The sequence below is a fragment of the Equus przewalskii genome, chromosome 17, assembly GCF_037783145.1.
Source record: "Equus przewalskii isolate Varuska chromosome 17, EquPr2, whole genome shotgun sequence".
NCBI classification, from domain to species: domain Eukaryota; kingdom Metazoa; phylum Chordata; class Mammalia; order Perissodactyla; family Equidae; genus Equus; species Equus przewalskii.
The window spans coordinates 27,059,718-27,085,606 of NC_091847.1; the positions used below are offsets into that span (position 1 = coordinate 27,059,718).

At 39.1% G+C, this 25,889-nt stretch overlaps 1 long non-coding RNA gene and 1 pseudogene across 7 annotated transcripts in view; both read left to right on the top strand.

Annotated features, from left to right (window-relative positions):
• LOC103566246 (uncharacterized) overlaps positions 1–25,889 on the top strand; it is a 68,159-nt gene that overhangs the window by 41,656 nt on the left and 614 nt on the right. The window contains exons 3-7 of one of the 7 annotated variants that reach the window (XR_011528726.1): positions 1,258–1,423; positions 14,655–14,779; positions 16,051–16,158; positions 17,380–17,479; positions 20,469–20,543. This is a non-coding gene — a long non-coding RNA (uncharacterized lncRNA). Of the gene's footprint in view, positions 1–1,257; positions 1,424–14,654; positions 14,780–16,050; positions 16,159–17,379; positions 17,480–20,468; positions 20,557–25,889 lie in introns of all 7 variants that reach the window. The other 6 variants (XR_011528727.1, XR_011528729.1, XR_011528731.1 and 3 more) reach the window with 6 other exon arrangements.
• LOC103566241 (small ribosomal subunit protein uS12-like) lies at positions 4,387–4,873 on the top strand (annotated as a pseudogene).

The window sequence follows — 25,889 nt, forward strand, 5'->3', positions numbered from 1 at the left end:
TTAAGGTATTTGGGTGCACTTGGCTAAAAAAGTAATATAGTTTCAGTCCATGATTTGCTATTCACATGTGGTCATCTCTATACTTTTCTATTAGGTAATCCATATGTACAATTAAAAAAAAAATAAAGTTAGAAAGCTAAAAGAGGATAATTGCCGGTAAATATATGATGATAGCAGTTATATATCATCCATTTAATTGTCAAATAGAATAAGAACAATTAGTTATTTCAAAATTTTTTGAGTCTTTTTCCTTCCCTGGAAACCGTTAATAATAATAATAATAACAACATAGTTGCAAGATTGTAATTTGGATAATTGTCTGAAAAAAAATTTAATACATCAGCACAACCATCCTGTCCAGACATATTTATATTTGGTATATGTATTTAATTCAGAGACACATGTTCACTTTCAATGGCAGATACACTTCACATTCTGTATTTTGGACATGGCTACGGTGAAGGGCGTTTGTAGAGAGGCAGCAGAGGATTAGAAATGAGTTTATCTCTATCCTAAAACATCTGCCTTTATTTATTTATTTATTATTTATTAAGAGCTAAGACCATGCATGGCCTTCACAAGCCAGAGTCTCCAATAACCCATTGCTGCTCCTCCACGTCCCTCACATGGACACTGTGTGTTGGGTTTTAAGTCTGCCCTTCCGTTAAAGACGTTCACTACCTCCAAATAGGAGGGCCTTATTTCTCTTCATTTGCATCTAATACCTTAACAACAGCAAACTTTTTTTTTCAAAGGATGCCTTAGGAAAGGAATTGCATTCTACTTTTGGGGATTTCTGAAAATCACAATAGTCAGTGTGCAGACTAGTTGAGAAAAGTCACTAATTCACAGACAGATATCAGCGCCTCCTCTGACAGCTTCCCAGGAAGGCCCTGAGCTTTTTCATGAAGTTTTTAAACTCTAGTTTTCCTTGTGTGCATGCCCCTTTGCAAAGAAGAACACGCAAGCAAAAAAAAAAAAAAAAAAAAAAAAAAATCAGAATGAATAAGTGAATGTGTTACTAGGTGCAAAGAGGATAATGAGAGATGGCGTCAGAGAAAGTCTGGGCTTCCTTACCGTGTGTCTGGAGAATGCAGGCGATGGTAAATCTGTATCAGAAATCAGGCACAGCAGGAGGTGTTCTTCTCCCAGGTAATGGGTAAATGATGAGCAGATGAGCCATCCTCATATTGATTTAAGCATTTTGTTCCAGCCAGTCACAATTAACTTTGATTTGTTTTTACTTTCCTCTTATAGGTTTGCATTTAAAACACTCTTGGAGCACTAATTGTATAAAATTCTGGTAACCGCACATCCTCTTTTTAGAGAGGTAATGAGAGAATGAATGAAAAGGCAGGGATTATTTGCCATTCTAGGCGGGGATTGTCAGAAGATTTCTACTTGACTGAAATCGTTTTGGAAGGTGAGCTGGAACAAGAATCTTGCAACTGAAATGAAGTGACTCTGCATGTGGTTTTTGAATGTTTCTCTTTATCAAAGAATTCTGCAGAACTGTTCTGGGACTTACAATTTGATTTAAATTTTATTTGTAAGAGAATATTTAGGTGAATCATATGAAAACACTTTAAAGTATGCAGATTTGATTCTTAACAAGTAGATGGGAGTCTTTCAAAAGATCATTTGGAATTATTTGAAATGAGTTTTTCTGTTACCATCACAGTATTTTTTCAATATACACGTTGCCATGTTGTGACAAAATAAATTATGGTAACACTTTGAAAAGTTTTTAGAAATATGCCCAGGGAAACAATATGTAAGTTGTTAGTTAATTCACATGTCAATTTATTGAAATGTTGCTGCTACTGAAAAGTCCTAGAACCTTTAGCATAACATTGCAGAATGCTTACTGTCTTGTTTTAATGAGCAGCTCTTTGTACTTGTTTGGAGGTGGCCCTAGAGTTGCCAGATTTAGCCAATAAAAATAAAGAATTCCTGATGCCAGCCGTGTGACCTAGTGCCTAAGTTTGGAGTGCTCTGCTCAGTGGCCCAGGTTTGCTTCCTGAACGTGGACCTATGCCACTTGTTGGCAGCCATGATGTGATGGCGACCCACATAAAAAATAGAGGAAGACTGGCACAGATGTTAGCTCCAGGCGAATCTTCCTCAACAAAATAAATAAATAATTCCTAGTTAAGTTTGAATTTCTGATGCATAACGAATAACTTTTTAGTGTAAGTATGTCCCATGCAATGTTTGCATTTTACCTGGCAACCGTGGGTGGCACTCTGATTGGACAGAAATTGCAACTGTGCATTGAATGACAATTTAATTTTTATGTTATAATTTGTCATTTATAAATTATTTTACCTTTCACTGTCAGATTTAGATTTAGGCCAGTGAGCTCACCCCCCTTCAGATAGGAACCGAAAAGTTTTTTGACTCATTAACGCTGAGTTTAATTTCCCCATCATGTTCCCAGGGCAAGCTGTGACTTGTCATTTCAAGTGTATAGTAGCTTCTGCCTGACTGTTATAATGGAGACATCAGAGAAGGTGGCTGAGGAGTCTGGCTTACTTACATTGATCAGGCTCTGACTGGAGTGTTTGGTGGTTACAGGGGTAGAGAACTGAATGGTGCAATGAGGATATATTATCTTTGTGATGCTTTTCCTTTTGTGGCAGTATTGTGACTACATAGGTAGCCGAGTTCAAAATCCTTGCAGTTCTGATCCTGGTAACATCTTCTGGGAAGTGAAAGATTTTATGTCCTTGTACTTTTACTTTATTTCATTTAACTCTGTTCACCATCATCTCATTACCATGAAAGAAGCTAAGCTAAAACGTGCAGAAAACAGATATCTGATTTATCTTTTGGGGCCAGCATTAATTTTTGCTAGTATCATTTCTGTCATAGTCAGTTTGGACTGCTGTAACAAAGTACCGCGTGGTTTATAAACAACAGAAATTTATTCCTCACAGTTCTGGAGGCTGAAAGTCTGGGATCAGGGTGCCAGTGTGGCCACAGCCTGGTGAGAGCCCTCTTCCAGGTTTTCAGATGGCTGTCTTCCTGCTGTGCCCTCACATGGTGGAGAGAGGAGAACTTTGGTCTCCTTGGCCCTTCAAAAGGGCACTAATTCTATTTGTGAGGGCCCCACCCTCATGACCTAATCCCCTCCCTGCCTCCTAATACCATCGCATTGGGGTTAGGATTTCAGTTTATGAATCTTGGGGTCACACAAACATTTAGTCCATAACAATTTCTCTCTGTCTTGATGCTTTTGATGGTCTGTCAGAAGGACTATTTGTGGCAGAAAAGTTTGGAGCCCTGTTTCCTGTCTCCTAAGCCCCCTTCTAATTTCAGCTGTAGCTTCAGTGGACAGTTTCTCATAAGCCCAGGCCTCCAGATCATTTTTTGAGTTTTCCCAATTCCTGCCTCAGAGCCTTCTGCAGAATCACAGAAGCCTGCTCAATGATTCCTCAAGCTTACCAGGGAAATGTGTGGGGGAGTTAACACCCGCAAGGGCAGCCCTCAACTGATGGGAGACAGGAGCCTGTGGGTAAACGTTCCAGACACCTATCTTTTAGACAAACAGTTCTGAGAGGCACTCGGCATGCTTCCCAGAGGTCCCACCGTCCACAGCAGGTACCGTCTTATGTACCCTTACATTATGTTATTTGGCTTTTCCCCAAATCCCACCTCCTTCTCTCCATTTCCTGACACCTGTTTCTAGGGGTAACCAACATGCATCCAATTCCTTGCCTCAGGCTCTGCTTTCAGAGGAACACCAGCTAAGACGCTCCTGAAGCTGCTTTCCTCCCAGCACCACAGTTCTCTCCTTGCTCTAGGTCTAGATATTTTGCATCCTTTGGTTCCATCAAAGTTTACTTTTCTTATTATCAGGGGAAGAAAGTTCTGCCACTGTATCTACTACTAAGACTGAATCACACTGCTTACCAAGCATATCATGCACATACGTGACACCTGAACTCTACTTGACAATAAAAGCCACTTTTTATCAAACACCCACTACATGTGAGGGCAGATGCTAAGGGATCCATGAATATTGTTTCATTTAGTCCTCAGTGTGTCACCAAGAATGAAGCAGTATTTCTGTTTTACAGATGAAGAAACTAAGGCTCAGAAAGATTAAGGGATTTCTTTCAAGACCACAAAGCTAGTAAGTGGTAGAATAAGCATTGAGTTCTGATCTGTCTGACTCCACAGGCCATCCTTTTAACCGTTATACCATAGAGTCTACCATATACGGCTCTTAGAAGTTAAAATTTCTTACTAAAATACTAGTATGAGTAGCTAAAGAGATAAATGAGTAGAAAGTAGGGATGAGAGAGTTGGTTTCTATCAAATAAGGCAAACAGTTTTGTAAAAAATCTTCGCTCTTTTGCAAAGACCTGTGGCGCCAGCAAGATGGGCTAGTGTCACGATCTTCCTACTGCCGAGAAGCCCTGTAGCCACCAATGAAATCAGAAGGGCCATAATAAACACTACAAGAAAGCCCATTTGGGCACAGCCCTGAAGGTCAATCCTTTTGGAGATGCTTCTCATGCAAAGGGAGTTGTACTGGGAAAAGTAGGAGTTGAAGACAAACAACCAAATTCTGTCATCAGAAAGTGTCGTCGTCCAGCGGCTCAAGAATGGCAAAAAAATCACAGCGTTTGTACCCAATGATGGTTGATTGACTTTTATTGAGAAAAATGATGAAATTCTGGTTGCTGGGTTTGGTTTCAAAGGTCATGCTGTTGGTGACATTCCTGGAGTCCCTTTAGGTTGTCAAAGTAGTCAATGTCTCTCCTTTGGCCTTATGTGAAGGCAAGAAGGAAAGACTAAGATCATAAGTTTAGATGGTGAAAACATGGTAGTAGTAAATTTTCATATGCCAAAAAAGAAGCAAAAAAACTTCCTATTTTAACTTGTAACTGAGTACAAATTTTGAAGTATTTGTTCCATCACAAGACTTGGAGCTGCACAGATCTATGTCTTTTGGTTCACAGTGCCTTATACGTGATGGGACCTGATAAATGTGCACTGAATGAATTAATTTGAGTATTGTAGATTATGGTTTAAATTGACTTCAATGAGCTCAAATTTTTAGTGATCCAAACAATTGGCTTTAGTATCTTTTAAGATGATTTATTACTTGAAAAACAGTTAAAATTCTAATAGTGTCATATAATTTAAGCCAAAGTGTTTAGAACAGTGTAATAACACAGTTCTCAATGAAATATGGTGACTTCAGTTAATTTAAAACTATTGGAGGCAAAGAGGGGTGGAAAGATTCCATCTGATGTTACAGTAGGCGCATAATTAGAGAGGTCTGCGAGTGCTAGAGTGCAAAGGAAAATGTAGTAAACATGAACTTCTCTGGAGCCAGGGAGAGGTTGCCCAGAAAAGCCACGAAAAGATCTAGTCTCCACCAGGAAAAGGCTGGAAAAGTTCGTGGCCCTTCTTTACAACTTAGCTTGGGGGAAATGAGGACTCATGGCAGTTCTTCTCTGTTTGACTCTCTCTATCTTGACAAAATTTGTGTATTTCATGAATATTAGAATTTGGAACTCCTGAAGAACTGACTATATTTTGGGATCAATTCTATAAACCTAGCATCTTTATCTTATTGCATCCCTTGATGGAGAGATAGAATTTTACCCCTGCAAATCTTCACTGCCTTTTCATTGATAGAACTTCAAATTTTCTTCTATTTGCCATGCAGTCAGGGATCCAACCGTATGACAGTTTCTAAAATCTTCATGAGGTTGTTAGTTTTGAACAATAAAAAAGATGAGCATATGCCATGTCTATTTGTGCTTGCTGGTTACTATTGGTTTCTTGTGACAACTATAGTAACTGGTAGCCTCTCAAGAGGGAAAGCAGAAACTGCCAAAGTCCTAGTGCAATCATCACTGGCAGAATTAACTACTCCAATGAAAAATAACATCAGAGGTAACTAGGTTCTTTCCACAATCAGCAATGGGAGGTATGTAGCAAGCAAAAGTTGGTTTTGTCAATTGGCTTGCAAGACTGTAAAAGAAAAGTCTAATGTTCTGCCATTCAGCCTATTGTATGGGAATATTTTCAGACAGATTCAAGAGAAACTAGAGGAACCTCAACCTGGGTGTAAATGTCTAGAATTCTACTCGAAGAATATATATATATTTTTTGAGGAAGATTAGTCCTGAGCTAACATCTGCTGCCAGTAGTCCTCTTTTTGCTGAGGAAGACTGGCCCTGAGCTAACATCCGTTCCCATCTTCCTCTTTTTTATATGTGGGACGCCTGTCACAGCATGGCTTGACAAGCAGTGCATAGGTATGCACCCAGGATCCGAACCGTCGAACCCTGGGCCACCAAAGTGGAATGTGCGAACTTAACAGCTGTGCCACTGGGCAGGTCCCTCAAAGAATATTTTTCAAGTTCTTTGTACAAGATAAACAAACTTCTCCTGTTTACAGATTAAGCTATTTTGATTGGCTGAATTTTAATGGACAATTTAAAATGTCAATAACATAAAAGAATAAGATTATTATATGTTTAGTTATATACCAATTACTATGTCTGAATCCTAGTTAGTATTAGGATATATGAATCAGTGCAGCTAATTAGGAATAAACATAAACCAGACAACTGACTCAGTTAGAAAAATTAGTCTCACATACACCTTTACATAACTAATGCTAGCAGTGGGAACAGACTGCATCAAGAATATTTCTTAGACCAAGTTTGGGAAAGTCCAGGGGATCTTCTCTCAAGATACCTAAAGCCATGTTTGATATTCACTCTCTCTATATTTAAGCTATCCTTTGGTTAACAGCACTCAACTAACTTAGAGGTGTGTGATAAATAAATTATAAAGATGTATGCTTGAACTAAGAAGTATTCAGTATCGTCATTAGGCAGACATTTTTGACTTTTAGTTGATGGAAGCATTCCCTTCTCCGTACTAATGCCAAACACTATTTGAGTCAGACTCTTTTTGATTCTTGGGGTCCAGAAAGACAGGATTGATGAACCCAAACCCTTTCATAGTAGAGAGAAATACACTTGCTTCTTACACATGTATCACCTATACTTGTTGGCAGAATTGGGACTACTACCAGAATTTAGGGATAGAAGTGACAAGCCATGGATCCCCACCAGCTGCTATTCAGATACTAGTGAGCCCTTTGGAAAGTAGCCCAACATTCTTATGAGATAGCCATGCTTTCCCACCTTTAAACCTGGGGCTCAGGAAAATTGCTTCAATTCTCTTAAGTAAGGACGACTTTATTTGGGAATATTGGCCATTCTCTTCCTTTAGAACCATATCAAGAAGATAAGAGTGGACTATCATGAACTTTAAGCTTTAAAAAGCTGTTCTTTTGACTAACTTGCAAGTTAATATTGACTTTGATGTAGAAAAGCTCTCCAGTTCTTCCTTGTATGAATGGTAAGTGGCATGGTCACGATTACAGAATGAGTGTTTTGTGTCTGGATCTCTGCTACAGAAGTAGCAGGGGCCAGACCAACTTACAGGGTCCTTATGTTTAAGCTGTACTTTGGTTAGTGGCACCCTTACATAACTTCTGCTCATCACCAGGGACCTGATTGTATCATCATGTATTAACTTATTTGACTAATATTCTCGTGATCTTAAAGAGGTGCTGACTTTACATCCAGGCAACAATTTAGGCACAGGTAGAATCTAGTGTATTAATTTTTTTTCACTTATTTTCTAAGTGCAATGTTCTCTAAACACTATATTATTACATACTATACTTAATATAGTACTTAGAAAATAAGTGGCTAATAACACAAAATTAGTCCACTATAACTAAATATTACAGACCTTGCAAACCGAATGATCTGGTAGAATGAAGCAGGCCTCAGAAAACATGACTACCCGGCACACTCTAGTTATGTGTACTTAAATAGTTCTATTATTTCTCGGCTCTCCTTTCCTTAATATTTTAAATAAAGGAATTGAGACAAATGATCCCTAATTTCTTCCCAGCTCTATGTTCTCGGCATTTGTTGAATGATGATTAAGAACATAATGACATAATAAGTGCTATAATTGGAAGGATATACTTTCATTTTTCTTGACTGTTTCAAAGTTTAATAAGTTTAATTTAGGTAGAATACTAACATTTTCTGTGGAACTTGAAGACTACATTAAGCCTTTGACTAAAACTTAGGTTTTTTGATGGATAGGCAAAACAATATTTAAGAATTAATAAAATGTTTTGGCCTTATTCACATGTGTCAAAAATCCAGCAATAAAAATGAAGACTTGCTTTATTTAGGGAAGTATCACAGGCCTTTGTTAGTTCCAGGATGATAACAAGGTGTTAGAATCATAGGATGTAGAACTGCCGATGTATGCTTGGTACATTGCCAGAAACTACAAGGTTGAAAGAACACGTCGATTTATGTATATTCGTAAGATTTTGTTATCCAGTCTCAGGCTATTTGGCCATTTGCTGGGATTCATATTCTGTTTCTAATTCTTAAGTTCTAATTCTTAGAATACAAATATGATTGACTAAAGGTTAGCTGTGGAATTCAGTAGGTTATGAATACAGATGATAAGGTAAAATATCAGGAAACGTTAATTTGACCGAAACTAAGAAAAAATTAATTTTAATATGTCATGTATTATTTGGAACACAAAAAAACATACTTATTCATGAAGTCTGAAAATGTGTTCAGAATGTGTTAAATTATTAAACTATTAACTTTTATATTTCACATCCATAGCTTCTTTATTGTGTTACAATCTCGACATCTCTGAAGTGGGTCACTTATCAATATTTCACACCTGAAATGGCTAGTTAATATTATTTATGGTGGCAATAAGTTAAGATTTGATTATTTTGATATCGTCTATTGAGTAAAGTATACAATGTTATCAATAATGTTTTTCGGCAGTTAAATGCTTTAGATTATGTTTTTATAAATACATAGCCTATACATATTGTGCCTTTCCATGTTCTCATAATTGATATTTATAACTATAAACTATTTATCATTATAATGTATCAACAATAAGGCAACAAGTGGTATTAATACCATGCTAAGTGTTTGTAATTTACAGAAGTCTAAATACCTAAGGGATCTCAAGTGGGGCCAATAGAAGGAAGAAAGGAGACATTCTAGACTCTAGATAGAAAACATTCAAAAATTGATTTGATATCAAATTTAAGGAGAAAACATGCCAATAAGAAAATTCATTTTTTCAGGATTTAATTCAGCATTTGTTACTTAATAGCATTTGTCATTTTCCAATTTTTCATATGTAGCAAATTAATTTCAGACCATTTTGCTCTTCCAAATGCTTTTGTGTATTGTGTTTCTTTTTTCATATTCTTTTTGGATAACATTTGAGAAAAAATAAGACTACAACAGTCATTGATTACAGTCAGGATGGAGGACAGTTGTAAGACCAAGGAACAGGTGGAGTATGTATGATGGGAATATTCACTTTTTGTGCCACCATTTTGTAGCTGCTCAAAAAAAATTTTTAGCAAATGGTGGATATTGTTTCTTTACAAAAAATGGTTCTGTACTGGATCCATCTGCGAAGTATAAACATGTCATCAGCACTCATTTTCCATCTCCAAAAAACATTCCCCATGTCCATATTTGATTTTCAAGTGCATCTGTGCACTGATGGAAACCCTCCCAACAGGCTGCCACACAATTGCAAAACCCACACATTTCTGTCTTTGAATCAAGCTTTCATGGGAGCCTGGCCTCCCCTGGGTATAAGCTTATTTCGAAGTTGCAAAGGTCCTCCGGGTGACCCCAATAAAAAGAGCTTCAATGACCGTGGTAAGGTTAAGTTACTCCTTTTAGGAAGATGGTTTTGTCCATGAACTTTTTTCTACTTTGTCCCAAACATTTTTTTGTATCTTAGAATTTCTCTTTTTGTGCCCATGCTGTACTTACCTAATTATTTGCACTTGCACTATTGAGTTTCTCAATGACTAAGCTCACATTTAAGAAAGTGAAGATCTCGATATTAGTTTGATTATTCAGAAAGTTTAAGCAGAAAAACCAGAGAGTTCATCTCAGAAAGTTGAAAGGCAAGCATCCTGAATTCTATGAGTCCCTAACATTCTTGATAATCACATAACCTGAAAGAGTTTAAAATATCACCGAAACTTCATCACCACACGTTCCGAAGTGAACTCCTCGGTAAAGGAGGAAATTTTATTTTACCTCATTATTTTCTTTGTGCAGAACCAGAGTTACCTTCACTATAGAGCAATGGAGAAAGCCTTGCCTGTCATTTTTAATCAGGTTGTTTTAGGTAATTTTTGTTATGCCCCTCATTACTGAATTGTTTATCAATAGGTGCAGCAAGTGTCACTAGCTTTTCTCATCAAACCAGGTCTGACAAAGCAGCACAGTGCATGGGAAAGAGGCAGCTAGGTGAAACTAATGCCATAGATGTTTGATTCATTAGGAGCTTATTGTTAACGGGGATGTCTGATTGTAAAGGCTCAGTCAAGCAAAAGAGTGCAGAGTAATCAGTCGGATTTATAGTTTGCAGGGCTCAGAAAAAAATCAACATAAACCTTTGGATATAGCAGAAACAGAAAAATCCCCTTTGGGCAGCCCTAACCTGGAACCAGCCAAATAAGGTCATGCTACATGAAGGTTTCCTGTTAGGTGATGGGAGATAGAGGCGGATTAGAGCCATATGGCATGGCCTATCATACCTTCTGACTTAAGATAACAAAGCCAAGCTTTGTGCTTAGCTGTTTTTGACTGACATCATCAATTTTATTTTATGTTGGTCACCTCCGGTAACAGGAAAAAATGGCCTAGGGTTGATAACACACGCTTTTTTTTCTTTTAGTATTAAGATGCCTAGAAGCTAGTTTTGTGCTGTTAAAAATTTCAAAGAATTAGTAGCTTGCTCTTCTATCACCCATCCTCCAGCAACTGTCAGCCCCCCTCCCCCTTGTTTTCAGTTTGTACCTTGCAAATGAGAGGCAGCCTTATTCAGAACCAGATGTAAGGCTCCTAGAGAATGAGCATAAGCTGGTGTACTTTAAGCCTAATGGGAAGTTTTATATGCAAGGGCCTTGAACTGATTAGTATAATTCCCTCTTTAATACAGCTGTCCCTCCAGATTAAGGTAAACCAAATGTTGCAATCAGAGATTAGTGTACCTTGCCAGTTATTAACATCCCCGGTGCTCAGCAAGCACGTCAGACGCTAATGCTGTGTATTTATTTGCCACTTCCCCACTGTAACTTGAACTTCTGCACCTGTCAAAGCATTCCAGTGAAGAGAGGGGCATTATTGGAAAGCAAAAGTTTTATACCTGTACACCTGTTTTGTTTTGTCACAGCTTTGCTTTTCTTTGGGCCTGCCAAGACTGCCAGGTGCTTTAATCTGCTACTCTCCTGGTTTTGTAAAGAAAGACTTTGTGTGCTAAATCGCATTTGTTACTTTCATATGCTTTCTTTTATGCAACTGGAGAGCTGCTCCTAAGCTGGTGGCATGCGTGCATGCACGTGTGTGTGCGTGTGTATGTGTGTGTTTTCTTTTACAAAAGAGGTAAAGGGTGAGGTTTCTTTCCCAGAAAACACACCTATATCTTCTGTGTTCCTCAGCTTCAGCAGTGTCCTAAGTCACAAGGTGGGACGCACAGCTGTAATATATTTGGCAGGATATCCTGCCTTCTTGCAACCCAGATGTCAAGAAATACAAAGTCCTGGCTATCAGAAAGATCTGGCTGGCTTTCTTTCCCTCCTCAGCCTCCACCAGGGGCCTGCTTGGACTCTAGGGCTGAATGTATACAAAAACACACTGAAGAAGCCTAGGACAGTAGCTCGGGTTGCGTTTTCAGAAACGTGGGTCTAGTCTTGGCGCTCACCAGTCCTTTTTCAACAGTGTGGCAGATGGGCCCGCTAGTCAGGGAAAATAATGGAAAATTTGAGGAAAAGATCTCACATTTGTTGAATAAAGTGCCTTTGTGATTTTTTTTATCAGCATCTTTTCTTACTCAGAGATTGAGAATCAAAAACTGCTTTCTGTGAAAAAGGCATAGTTTGCTCAGTAACCACTAGGGTCATCTCGGGGTCCAATTTTTTTCATATGTGGGTTTAAAGCACGTAGCTGTGCCCTTACAGAGCAATCACCTGATGCCAGCGGCAGTTGGGCAACACCGGCCCCCCCTAAGTTTTGTCACAGACAGGAAGGAGCCACAGTTTTCTAGCTCACCCACGACATTGGGAGCAGTAACTGGTGCAGGTTGTTATCAGTGCTGGGGGAACATTTCTTTTGCTTGTCCTCCTTTCTCCCAACTCCATCTTGGTGTTTGCACGTTGATTGCCTGGTGCAGTCTCTACATATTATAGCTTAATTGCAGATTTTTTAAAAAGACAAAAATATGTTCATATCTTAGGAATTATGTCTTGCAGCCTACTAAATATGCTAATGCGGCACTAAGCAGGGATAAAGTTCTTGCCATACCCCCTAACAGTTGCGTGGAACCCGCTGCCAAGTGATTGTTAATTGTGAAGCACAAGCAGGCTTTGCAATCCATCTTAATTGTCATACTTACTTCAGGTTTCGTGATAAGGCTCGATGTTCTGTTTAAAGTGACAATGTTGACAAGGGGAAAGGGTGTGGGCCTGAGCCTGTGGTTCTGAAGGGGTTGCGTGCTCTGACCTGCCGAAGGTTGATATGGACGGTCTGCGAGGGGATTTTAGTTGTCATGGGGTCCCCAGGCGGTTGAATGGAGAGACTGTCTGTCCTGCTTTTTCCTGTTAGGATCCTGACACGTGGAGCATTGATGAACTCAGCACAACGTTGAATGGGAGCTTTTTGGCAGCTGAGACACTGGGGCTAAGCTGCAGGTCAGAGATAACACCAGTGCGGATCTCCTCCTGCACACAGTGACTAGCGCGCTTTCTTCCCTCCTGAGTGCAGGAAATGGCTCATGTTAAATACGTTCACTTTTCAGTTTTCCTTTCTTCTAAAATGGAGCTTGACAGATTGGGCTTTTCAGCTCCCCTTTTTTTCACCACCTCTGCTTTCTACCTCAGAAATACTCTTCAGGAAGCAGGAGTTAATCTTGGTGAGGAAACGATAAGGTGAGGCTTGATTTTCAGGGGAAAGCAGAAGGATATGGCTGCCTTGTTGCTGCACATAAACATAGAACTCCCCACCTTTGAGGCTTTTCCCTTCACTGCTCTTCAGTACAGACTAGAAGAGGAACAGAGTCAGAGTCTACTACCCTGACGGACGTCAGAGAGCACCACGCACAATTCTGAGGCATTAGAGCAGAGGAAGGGCACATTTAGGAGGCACTTCTGACTTGTAAAGAGGGGCTCTCCAGTACTTATGTGGCCCCCCACCCAAAGGGTGCGTGGCTGCTGACAGCAAAATGCTCTGCCTTGTTTTCCACGCAGCTGAGTTGTGCAGCTTTCCCAGAGGTGGAGAACAAAGAGACACTGGCCGCAAGAGTTACTTTAATAATCTTTTGCCAACATGCTGTATTCACAAAAGCACTGTAGAAAAAATTCTGTCTAGTTTTAGGATCTGACCTCACTTGGGCTGTCAAAGCTCCGTTTAAAGAAAAGCTATTTGAAATAGATTCTTGCATGGTATTGATTCGAGACTGTGAAACTAATAAATTGAAACCGCCCCAAACCAAGTCGCATTCTGACTTGGGGGTACGTGCGCATGGCCTCAGTGAGGTCTGAGTGGCTCCTTTTCTCTCTTTGAGTACTTGATGCCCTTTGAAGAAAAAGGGATGTGTGTGAGTATAAGGGTGTGTGTGTGTGTGTGTGTGTGTGAATGCACATATAGGTGGAGAGGATGGGATGGGGAAAGGGATACATGGTGGAGAGAAGGGCATGGGAATGAGGAAAGCTTTCTGGTCAAGGTTTGATACGCAACAGAAAATAAAAGGGTTGTGGGTGGAAGTGAGAGTAACAGTACAATCCTAGGGCTAACACCTTGGAGCAAGCAGGGTGATGCTGCCCTTTGATCTCTGTCACCTCTCACCAATTCTGGGCACCCTTTCTGTTTCATGAGGGCGCAGAGCAAAGCTGAGAGAGAGAGAGAGAGAGAGGGAGAGAGAGAGAATGAACGAGTGAGATGTATAAGAGCCAAATATGGTGAGTCAACAACCTTGAGGAGAATGATTTGGGTTTGGAACTTCATCAGAATTTGCTCTGATGTGAGGTAGTGGTCCCAGGGCTTCCATAATGAAACAATTTTCCAGTTCTCCCCATCCAATCATACTATGTCGCCTTCATCTTTGAATGATGGGACTAGGTTATTCCTAGACTTATTCTAGACACCTCTCTGGCTACCGCTGGTGGGGGACTTCCAAGGACCTTTGAATTTCCCCAAATTGAACTTTAGAAAGAGTAGCCAGAACTGAACAGCCTCAAGACCCAAAAGAAATAGTGGATGTCACGTGTTCAGTACAGTCACTGACACATAGTAGGTGCTGGGTAAATCCTCACTATTCCTCTTTGAAGAATGAAGCCAGTTGAATCTTCTGTTGAACACTTCCTTTGGCTGTGTTTTCAGTTGTAGCATTGCCTGAGGAAATTGGAGAGCTTGGAGGGGTTCCTATCCTGAATAGAAAGTTTAAGTTTGATTGTATTTTCTATGTGTTTGCTCCAGATCCTGTGTGAAAGTTTGAATTGACCTGAACCATTCTAATCCTAGATATATGTGGCTGATTGTCATTGCCATGAGGTCAGAGGGAGACAGCCGCCTATGCAATGTGATTTCAAGAACCTGGAAAACCCCATGTGTCCTCCAAGTGTCTCCCTCACTAACCATGGCACCTGGTAACATTCTTGATATTTCTGCTGGTAGAGCAATTTCTCTGAGTAAAAGCGTGTTTTCTTGATATCCCTCTTTATTGTGAGATTATGATACTTGCGAGAGGTCAACTTTTGTTAGGTGGATGATGTTGATTTCGTATTTACTGTCTCTGTAACAACTGGAAAGAGAGACACTGGATACGAATGGCAGCTTTGTTAAGAATAATACAACTCCTCAACCACAGAATGGGTCAAGGAGGTTACTAGGTTGGGGTTTGTATTCCCCCAGATAATTTTAGATCAAGACACATAGACAGCAAGAAAGCTTCTAGTCAGCTTTGTGGAATGAATAGAGCTTAATTTTGGGTCCTTTCTTCCTTTGTGACAAGACTTTTCATTTCTGATCACCCTGTGAGAGAAACTGCTTGTTCCCATATTGTCTTGGCTTGTTCAGAATCCTTCCTTTTGAAGATGGTAGATTAGGGATTCTCAAACACTTTTCTACTCCAGAATGTATGTTCACACATTGGACACTTCCATGGGTATGCCTTAATTGTGGTACAATAGTCATTCTATTTCACCCTTTATTTTAAGCATGTCTCCTTTTCCTGACATTCTTTGACGTCCCCTTGGGAAGGCATACTCCTTTATCCTTGTTCATGTTCTCTGTCTTCACATCCCCCATGAGAGGTGCTGCCTGAAATGACACCCTAATTATAGGCGCTTTTTTCCCCACACAGTTTGTTCCTTTGCCCTTTCTCTGAGAGCCTTACTCCCTGGAAATATGTATAAGATGTGTGTATATGTATACGTTGTGTACATGTGTGTGTTTATGCTCACACACATTTATGTGGGTATATATATTTATGATTATTATTATTTTAACAAGAAAGAAGCCCATCCTATGTTTTTTGCAGTAGGTTTTAGGTTAATAGTTGTTTTAACAATGAAGACTGTTAAGTCACCAATGTACCTTCTCTTCTTTGTCTATATAATCTTAATCCTTTAAGTTTTCTTCATGGATCACATGATTTATATCCCTGGCTTTTTTCTTAGCTTAAAAAGTAAATGTATTATTTTCTTTCTGACTGCCTGAGTCTTACATACTTATTGTAGAATGTTTGGAAATACAGAAAATTATGGGTGAGAATAAATTCACCCATCGTTCCACCATCTACAGTTAACCATTGTTACAACTTGATTGTAGTTTTGTACCTCTTGATTTATTGTTTTAGGCATTGAGAATGCATGGGTCACTCTATAATTTTTAAATTGTTTTTCTCTTCCCTTTGCAGACTCTCAACTTTCCAAGCTCTCCCACTCCTTTCATGTTGATGGGTCCCAAGTGAGACTGATGTAGTTCTTTAGTCTCTAAAGCTGGATCTGACTCGTATTCTGGGAAGGTTAGCTCACAGCCTCTCCATACTATATTTTGAACTTCTTAATATGCATTTTCCTCCTCTGAATCAGTGACTTATTTTTTGATCTTTGTTAATGCTTCTTTTCAAGCTTGAAACAAAAGAAATTATCTAAAAATAACCAAAGACTGTTATCCAAGACTTTAAAGTTGCCTGAGCCAATAGGTTGACACCTTTGATCCTTAGGTAGAAAGTTACAGTTCTTTTGTTGGCTTTCTGCAAAAGGAGGAAGTGGGGGCAAATTACACAGTTGATGCTATTTTATGCATGAAGGAACCTGCTGTTGACAGCTAGTAAACAAGTTTCAACATTTTTTGGAGTAAAGTAGCTCATTCATTTAATATTTATTTATTGAGCTACCCTCTACTATGTGGCAGGCTCTGTCCTAGGCAGGGGGATTCAGGAGTAAATAAGACAGACCCAAATCCACCCTTGTGGGAGCTGACTACTTAAAAATAAAGTAGGTGACCTTTTTTGCTTTTGACTTAAATTCCCACTTGAAAAAGTAATTGCACTTCATTTTCTAAATTTGGAGTCAGTTTTGAAGTACATGGGAAAGAGCTGTATTATTACAATATTACTGTATCAAATAAGATCTTTCCTTCCAGAGACCTCTCTCATTTACTATTTTCCAAGTTCCAATTTTTCAGTAGGCGCAAAGGCAAACAAATGCAGTGGCAAGGACGAATTTTGATGAATTGAAATGAATGCCCTCGATTTTAGCACATGCTGTTTTGTTGAGGAGGGAGACTAAAAAAAACCAAGGAGGGATAAGAATGGGTATGTTCTTACAACTACTTTGAGGAGTAAATATGGGATGCACAATTGGGATAAGTCCTTTACTTTCGGATAGAGCTGAATAGTTTTGTATTTGAGATTATAGGTTTTCCCATTTAGTTAACTTCAACAGCGATGGAGAAATAACCATTACTAGCTAAGCAGAGAAATAATGCATGAGGCATAATGATATAGGCCAAAATTTTATTTAATTCAAAAGTGTAATCCATGGAGGCTCTGCTGGATGTAAGGTCAATGAATGTATAAAGAAGTATGTAGAGATTAAGAAACAGAGCAGAAAATGTTTATCTCAGTGGTTTTATTACCCACTTATTTTAGTTGGAATATGTTTTAGGTAGTTTGTCAATCAGACATCAAGAGAGAGAAATTTTACACGTAGAATTGGACAATTTTTTTTTTTTTTATCAGAATCCCGGATATGCCACAGGCAGTTAGATTGTGATATGGAAATATTGAGAATTGAAATGGATGCTACATGAGAAATTATCCTGAATTCTTAAATTCATGGGTAAGAATGGAGTCTTTGTTACTTTTTTTGGAGGTTGATGAAAAAAGTATGTTTTATAACTCAACCGAGAAAAGAAGAGTGTGTATTGGAGACAAGAACTTGTACAGTTAAATAACTCAATCTGTGCGATACAGTATAGCTGCTGACTAGGGACTGAAGACACAGACTGTCAGATGGAAGGGTTGACCAAATTATTCACAAATGCTAGGAAACTCAAGAAGTAAGGAAAGAAAGAAAGAAAGGGAGAAGTGAAGGAGAGGAAGGTGAACAAAGAGAAAAAAGTGAATGAACAGAGGAGAACTACAATGGATTGTATTAAGGCATAATTATCGTGGAGTTTTGATACTAGCTCGTCACTAGGGAAAAATGATGCTCTTTACGCAGGGTTATATAATTTACGTCTATAATTATTTGGATATGGGATAATCTAGGAACAAAGAATACAATAAAATTATGTCTACTGGAAACTGTAGGAAATCTTTTCTAGCTTAAGCGGTACTTTGTGAAGAAAGATATAGGGACTCTATAAGTTTATCTTTTAATCTAGTTTTTATCCCTATTTTAGCATGTTGTACTTACTTAAAAAAAAAAGTAACCTACAACTGACCCTTGATTTAGTTTCAAATCCATACTCTTTCTCTTTATTTCTCCACTGGACTCTGTACTTATCATATCTCAAAGCCAGTCAAGATCTACCTGCTTCTTGAAGGTTTCCATCTTATGTGAGATGAGATATAATACTATTCATAAACCTATTGCCAAATATGTTTTTTATTATTTATTATGTTCTTTCTTGACATGTAAGATAACAGAGATAGTGTCTTCACATTTAGAAAATGTGTACAAAACACACAGCATAATGTGCCGCATCTATGCTTTGTCCAATGAATATTAATTGATGTTGATGAGTGAGTACATGTCACTAACAAGAACCTCCTTCAGAGGCATGAAGATTTTTATGAGCTGGAATGATGCCTTGTTGTGGTCATTCCGTATGCTTAGGAAAACTGAAGAGAGGGTTTTTCTTTTTAAAAGCAGCATCACTAGTGAATTTAGCATGACATGTGCATTCCTTGTACTGATTATTCAAGAGTTTCTTAATTCAGAAAGTTTTTAAAAAGTTAAAAATATAGACTATAATGTATATATATCTATATACACACAGAGTATATGTGCATACTGGGCAATATGGAATTTAAAATAAGAAATGAAAAGATACTATTTCTACTTTAAGAGGAATCAATCTATTTGGGCAAAAGAAATGAAAATCTTTAAAATTGTTTATTTTATGTTCAGCATTCATTCATCAATAAATATTTATAAGATACCTACTAAATACAAGGATGAAGAAGGTGCCATTATATCCTCAGAAAGCTTTTAATCTGCTGGGTTAAAGACAACCACAATACAAAGTAGACTGTTATTTTTACAAGAGAGCCAAAAACGCTGGAATGAAAGTAACAAAAACATCTAACGTTGAAGAGTCCTTATTATGTGTCAGGCACTATATGATGTATTTCAGGTGTGTTGCCTCACTTAATCTTCACAACAACTTTGTGAGTTACAGGTACTCTTACTTCCTCCCTCCCTCCACATGCACTTTCCAGATGAAACAGCAGAGAACTATACATATTAATAAGTTACCCAAGGTCACACAGCTGGGACATGGCAGAGGTGGGCCTGTGAACTGAGTCTGACCCCAGAGCTGGGATGTCAACCACTATACTCCACTGCCTCCTAGGGGATGGGGAGGGAGAAATCGCCTCTGATTGGGGAGGGGTCAAAAATGGTTTCTTGAAAAGCGGTGCCTTGATCTGGGTCTTAAAGGAAGGGCAGGACTGTGTGGCAGGTAAAGTATGGGGAGAGAATGCCAGGTAGAGAACAGTTGTGGAGGGGGCAGAACTCAGGCTTGGGTAACACAGAGCCTGGTGGGGCATTGGGAGTATACAAAGGATGCAGTTGAGAGGTGGGGCAGGTGGGGGCTAAAAAGAGGAAGGCCGAGGAATCTGGTTAAATCCAGTAGGAGCTAAGTATAAAATAGAGGAAAAGATTTGTAATAAAAACTGAAAGAATGAACATTAGTAATGGGTAATCATTATGAGGAGAGTTTCAATCAGCAACGCCTTATTAGAGGGACTGGATTTTAAACTAGGGTTTGAAATTGATGGGAATGGAGTAAAAAGCATGCCAGCAACCAAGAGTATCCTGATTTAAATAGGACACTATAACCTAAGAAAAATGAGGAAAGCTCATATTTTCATACATTCAAGGACTGCTGAGGGGCAGATTGAATAAGTGAGTTTCCACCTCTCACACCTAGAAGAGGGGTCTAGAAGTATTTCCCCCATTAGCTCCATCTCAGTTAATGGCTTACCATCCACTCGGCTGTTTAGGTAAAAAACACGACAGCTATTTTGGCTCCCTTTTCTTCCTCTCACTCTGAGATATGTCCTGAATTTGCCCTGCTTTGCTTCTTCACTAGACTCCCGAGAGAGCTGACACTCTGCTGTTTGCAAGCCTCCATCAGATCAAGTCACTTCCTTGTTTCATACCCTCCAAAGGCTGCCCATTGCATTTGGAATAAATTCCACCCTCCACGTCCCTCAATTTCTGGGCTTACCTTATTTTGCTTTGCATTATGCTTCAGCCTTCCCACCTCCTTTCTGTTCCTTGGACTCACCAGGCTCATTCTCACTGTAGAGCACTTTTGTTCTTTTTCTGTTTTTGTTTGACTGGCTCTCTCTTCCAGCAGAAAATCAGCTCAAATATCCTAGCCTTAGAGAGCCCTTCCCTGGATGACCAATTTGAAATGTTATGTCCATCACTGTTTTCTTTCCTCATTTGTTAAGAAGCAGGTCACTGTCTTCATATTTAGAAAATTTTATCCAAATTAGTCTTTATCCCTCTACTCAATTATATTTTCTTCATAGTTCTTACAATTTCCAGAAATTACTTAAAACAATATCTTTCTATTTCTGTCTCTCTCCAGGAAAGTTTTGGCTCCAGAGGACAGGACTTGGTTTTTCTTATCCAGGGACGCAAATTCAGTGCCCAGCAAAGAGCTGTGAGTGTAGCAGGTGCTCAATAAATCCTTGTTAAGCAGATAAAGAATGAATGAAAAGAGTGGGAGTGAGGATGGCTTGAGTAATGGGTGGAAGCTTATGTTTTATCCATTAAATGAAGTAGATTGTGGAATAAGTCATGTGGATAGTTTTTCTAATTATGTTTTCTATTTCAACAATTAACCAAGTTGCGTTCTTCTTTGCATACCAGCTTATTAATGGTGGGTAGGTGGACTAAAAGCCTTTTGTGTTGCAGGAGGAAAACAAGCCTGAGATTTAAAAGAAAAAAAAAAGGTCTTAGTTAATCCACAGGGTGGGTGAGAGCTCAGCCAGAATGCTCTTTGGAATCCAGACAATTCATTGACAGTAACACTCGGGTACAAGTGTTGGGGAGGTCAGATGAGATGAGTTTGTGACATGTGCAGTCACTCTTGGTGTGTTTGATTTCCGACAGTATTTCGTGCTGACATTTCAATTTGAATGGGAAATGACCTCCTTGTTCCCAGTTCCTTTTCTAGCCAGTATAGGATTGCTCCTTCGATAAATATTGGTAGATTTTGTTCACCATGGTTCCCCAGGATCTTCACAGACAGAGTTTACACGTTTATTTTCTAGTAGAAATAGTGATTTCAAGGCAAGGAAAAGGGTGTAGGAACTATTTAATTTTACTTTTTAAAAGGAATACCTTCCTGGCAAATAAGCAAGTAAATAAGCAAGCCGGCTCAACAGCTTCCTTGGAAGAGTCAGCAGCGGCAGGGATGGGGGAATTCCTTTGGCCAGCCTTAGCTTCCCCATGCTTTTCTCACACTTGTGTTGGCACAGTTGGTGGAGTTTATTATTAGCGGTGTATCCTACAAGCCATTCATTCATGGAATATGGCCCTGGGGGAGGACTCTTCGTGTGAAAATAAAATTGTCCTTGTTTTTCATTCACTTGGGGGCATCTCACATAATGGAAGAACATCCTTAAATAGAAAGACCTCAATTCAGAAAAAAAGAATCGAAAGGTGAGGAGAGAGAGAGATGTTCTCAGTGGAATCAGCTTGAGCTGAAAAATTAAGATTTTGTTTTGTGCAATGCTAGTGCCTTGCCAGTCTCAAGCTGGCACTGTGGGCTCGCTGGAGCTGCTGAGCCCGAGCCGAGGCGAGGAGACAGTTTGCTTCGATTGTATTGCTCAGCCTCACCGTGAGTCTCAATATGTGTTTGATTTTGTGTTTTAAAAATAAGGTGAACGATCTCGAAACGAAATCATTGCAGGCGATTTTGTTCCCTGCTTTTTCTAATGGACAATTAAAAAGCAATCCTGGTCCTATTCCAGAGATTTTCTCATTTCTTAGTGCGACTGTAATTTAGCACATATAATAGTGCGCTGGAATTATTAGATATTATCAGGTTTATTTGCGAAAATGTGTGACACACCTTCTTTGTATTCTTTTTGAGGAAATGTCCTGGAATGTCCTAGTTCCTTTTTGTGCCTGTCATACGGTGTATGTTAGAATTTAAGTCCTTAGGAATAAGAATAGCATTTCTTTTTTTTGTGGGAAAGCGTAATGATTTTGAGCTTTGAGGAGTTTCAATGGACTATTGTTGCCTTTTTTTTTTCACAACGCTCCTACCCACCAAGTCCCACTGTGACACACTTCCTACCCCCAATGGCAGATATTTATATTTCAAACTAAATGAAACTATAATAAATTTTCTTCTGAAAAATTTTTGGAATTTTGTCTTTGAGATCTATGAGGTAATTGGAGAAACCCCAGGCTATCAGAAAACCAGGGCTGGGAATCACTGCTTTCATGATTAGCACTTTGTAAGCCTTCAAAAATTATTAAAACCAGTATAGATTGTCTAATTTCTGGTGGGTGAATTCACTTTAGTATAATGTAACGTGTTAACAAATGTTCAGAGAGGACGTTGTGGATCCAGAAAGATGGCTTTTGCAGAAGGCTTTTATCCAAATTAATTCAAAGAATAACAGGAGTAGTTGTGTATCGGGGCAGAAGGAATAAGGTGACTCAATTAAATGATTGAGAAATCTCCAGGAAAAAAAAATGTCTCATGTCAACCCAATACCAACAATAGAATTCTCATTACTAAAATCAATAATCCTGTAATAAATGTATAATAACTTCAAAAACGATTCTTTTATTAAATATTTTTGTATGATTGGCTATGCACCAAATATTGAAAGCAAATACTGCTTTTCTTTACTTTAAGGATGACCAAGTTCTCTTCTATGTCTCTAAGAGAATCTCAAGTGAGAAGGGTCCAAAGGGTAATTTGCAAATAAATTCACCTGCTGAATTTGTGCCTAGACCTACTAGATTCACCTAATTCATTTTTGGTTTTTGCTGAGCTCTAGCCATGGTGTCATACTGAGAAATTCATGCCAAGTTCTCCTGGGTTGCTGGAATGTGAATAAGGAAGGGTAGCTCAAGCCCCAGGCTTTGGGTCCCCCTCAGTGGGGGTCTTTGGAGTTGGTCTCCGGCAGTGCCTGAAGAACCTTGGTCTGGCTAATTGGTACTGCTAGTCTGTTGCCATTTCACGAAGCCAGAAAAGCAGTGTGGTCCCTTTCCACATTCAGAGTTGAGCCCAACACACTAGTAGTCCTGGACTGAGAGAGTTCAGTTTCCGTCAATTTTGACACTATCACTTAGATCGGCTTTTAGAGGTAGATTAAGGACATTTCTGTAGTGTTCACAGATATACAATTCACAGACCTACAACTGTATATGCAGTTTGAAAAGAAATTTGCTTAAGTAAACAGGTAGATGGAGAGAGGATATGCTGTCCTGAAAACACTTCTGTTTTGTCATTTGGCAGGGATGTCTGGTTTGGGCTTCCTGAGTTTTTGCCTGGTGTTCTGCAGGGAAATTTGCATTCCAAAAGATAGGCCAGCCTGCCTTCCTGCTTCTGAAACCTCTAGAAGGTGCTCTGATATAATAGAGGATCCCCCAGCCTGTTTCAAGAGATAATCCCCTACCACCTGGTTACTCCAGGTCATATCTGGTTAACACTCTAGGTGTCTTGCATATATTTTCCTTATAACTTTTTCTGAGGAATAAGGGCCCTACTTCCTTTAAAAAAGGATGTCAAATATACCTTAATAAGGCTTAAAAAACAGAGAGAGAGAGAGAGTTTATCTAATGTTATTTGGAAAAGAATCTCCTTCGTTTTTTCTCTTTTGTGATATGCTCCATGATTTTTATTATTTTGGAGGTTTTTTTTATTGCAGTAACATTGGTTTATAACATCATGTAAATTTCACGTGGACATCATTACCTTTTCATTTTTAACCTTTCCTTATCTTTAGTATCGAGCCCTACAGGTACAAACCCAAGCGAAGAACTGCTTCCCACCCACAGTGATGCTGTGCTCCTGAAGGTCCCAGCCTCTGCACACTTTTCCTTTCGTTCATTTTTTTCTCACTGTAGTGAAATTTTCATTCCTGTAGTTTACCTCTTAGCTCCCCCTTATTTTTCTATTTATATCTCATATTTTAGGACTTGCTTGGAGTGCAAAATGTGTTGCAAACTTGAGAGAGAACAGAACTAGATAAGTTCATGAAATATTGCCCTTTCTTTCCTATTCTAGAATTACTTAGAACGGGAGCAATGGAACTTTTTGGATCGGTCCTGTTCTGCTTTGGGCTACTTAGGCTTCTGCTATATGGCTCAGGTCATGGGCACCAGATGCCAATGGTACTAAGGTCAAGGGTTTGATCCTCACTTGGGCTGGTTTGCTGCATACTTTTCCAATAGGTTGTATGGAGATTCAGTTCCGTCACTGCAGAAATGCTAATCATAAAGGGGATTGGTGAACTTATGAGTGACCAGGTGAATATCCAGCCCCATTCCTGCAAAAACAAAGTCTGTGCCCTACTGTCATTTTTGCATTTGGACAGAGCGTGCCACTTAAAACATGAGCTTGTTACTCAACCTCCCTGCCTCTCTGTTTCCTCATCTGTAGAATGGAGATAAGACGTGCTCCCTTTTTACCTCACCAGGACCTGTGAAGATTAGATAATGGCTGTAAAGTCAAAGGTATAAGCATTATCACGAACAAGGAGATTAGTCAACAAATGAAAAAAAATTTAAGGGACCCCCCAAAGTGTATTGCTCAATACTTTTTGAATCAATATGAGCAGTTTGCAGTCCAATCCATTCTGTTTGGTTGAGCTGCAAAAAGTTAGGTGTGAATGTTTGACCTTTCTATTTATTTGAAAGGTTAAAAAAGCTGTTTGATAATGAACATTTATATTAAGAAAAATAAAGTGGGCTTTGAATCTGAAACAGGTTTTATCTGAAAAACAAGGTGAAGACGAAGGTCTCTAGGAACATGCGTGCCACTGAGGAGTATTTGCATACATTTGATCTGCGACATGCCTCAGTGACTTTCACAGTGTACCTTGGAGTTTAAGCTGTAGCAAAGAGCCACTGCCAGGGCTCGGCAGCAGAGTTCCTTCTCTCCAGCTTTATTGTGGCACACAGCGACAACTTCATTTTTAGAATTAAAAAAAAAAAGTCCTCTTCACTTAATTCAGACAGTGACCTGCAGGCCTCATTCCGACTGAAGGAGCCATTCAGAATACTTCCAGACAAAAGCAGGGCTTTTTCCTAGCAACCAGATCAAAGCCAAATCTCCCAGAATAGCTCGCTCCCAGGTTTCCTTTGGTGCATAGGTTCACAAGGATTCTAAGGCTCGTGGTATCCAGTTCAAACTCCTCTTTCAAACTGAAATGGAAAGGAAAACTCCTGAGGAATTCTCACAGACTCTGAAAACTGGTGAGCACTGCAAGTGCACTTAATCTTGGGAGAACACGGTGGTCATTTGGAGCATCCCTAACTTTGTTATCGCCTGCATCTGCATGTACATTCTGTCGGACTCCCACAGAATGAGGTCTCTGTTTCCTTTCTGCCAGTACCTAATATCAGCTATGCCCAGGAGCCGGCTGATGAAGACTTCCTGTTTGTTTTGAGTCACTGTTAGAGTGATAAATATACTTTAGCTTTCTGCTTAGAGAGGAAAGAAACCAGCTGCCCTGAACTAAAGAGCAAAATGCAGAAATTCCACTGAATGGCCCTGTTATCATGGAGTTTTCAAGGGCAGCATCAAAATGAAAACTATAAGCCTTGGCAAAGTAAATAATTTCCATATTAAAGCATCTTGCTGCATGCATAGTCCTAAGTTGTTTGTCTTTAATCATTTAGGCGAACGATGCATTTTTCACTCTTCTAAGACTAACTCGGCAATGTTTAGAAATTTTTAAAAATGTAAACTTACACTACAGAGTAATGGTGAGCTATATAAATAAACAATTACAGTTGTGGTTTTTTGATCTGACCACAA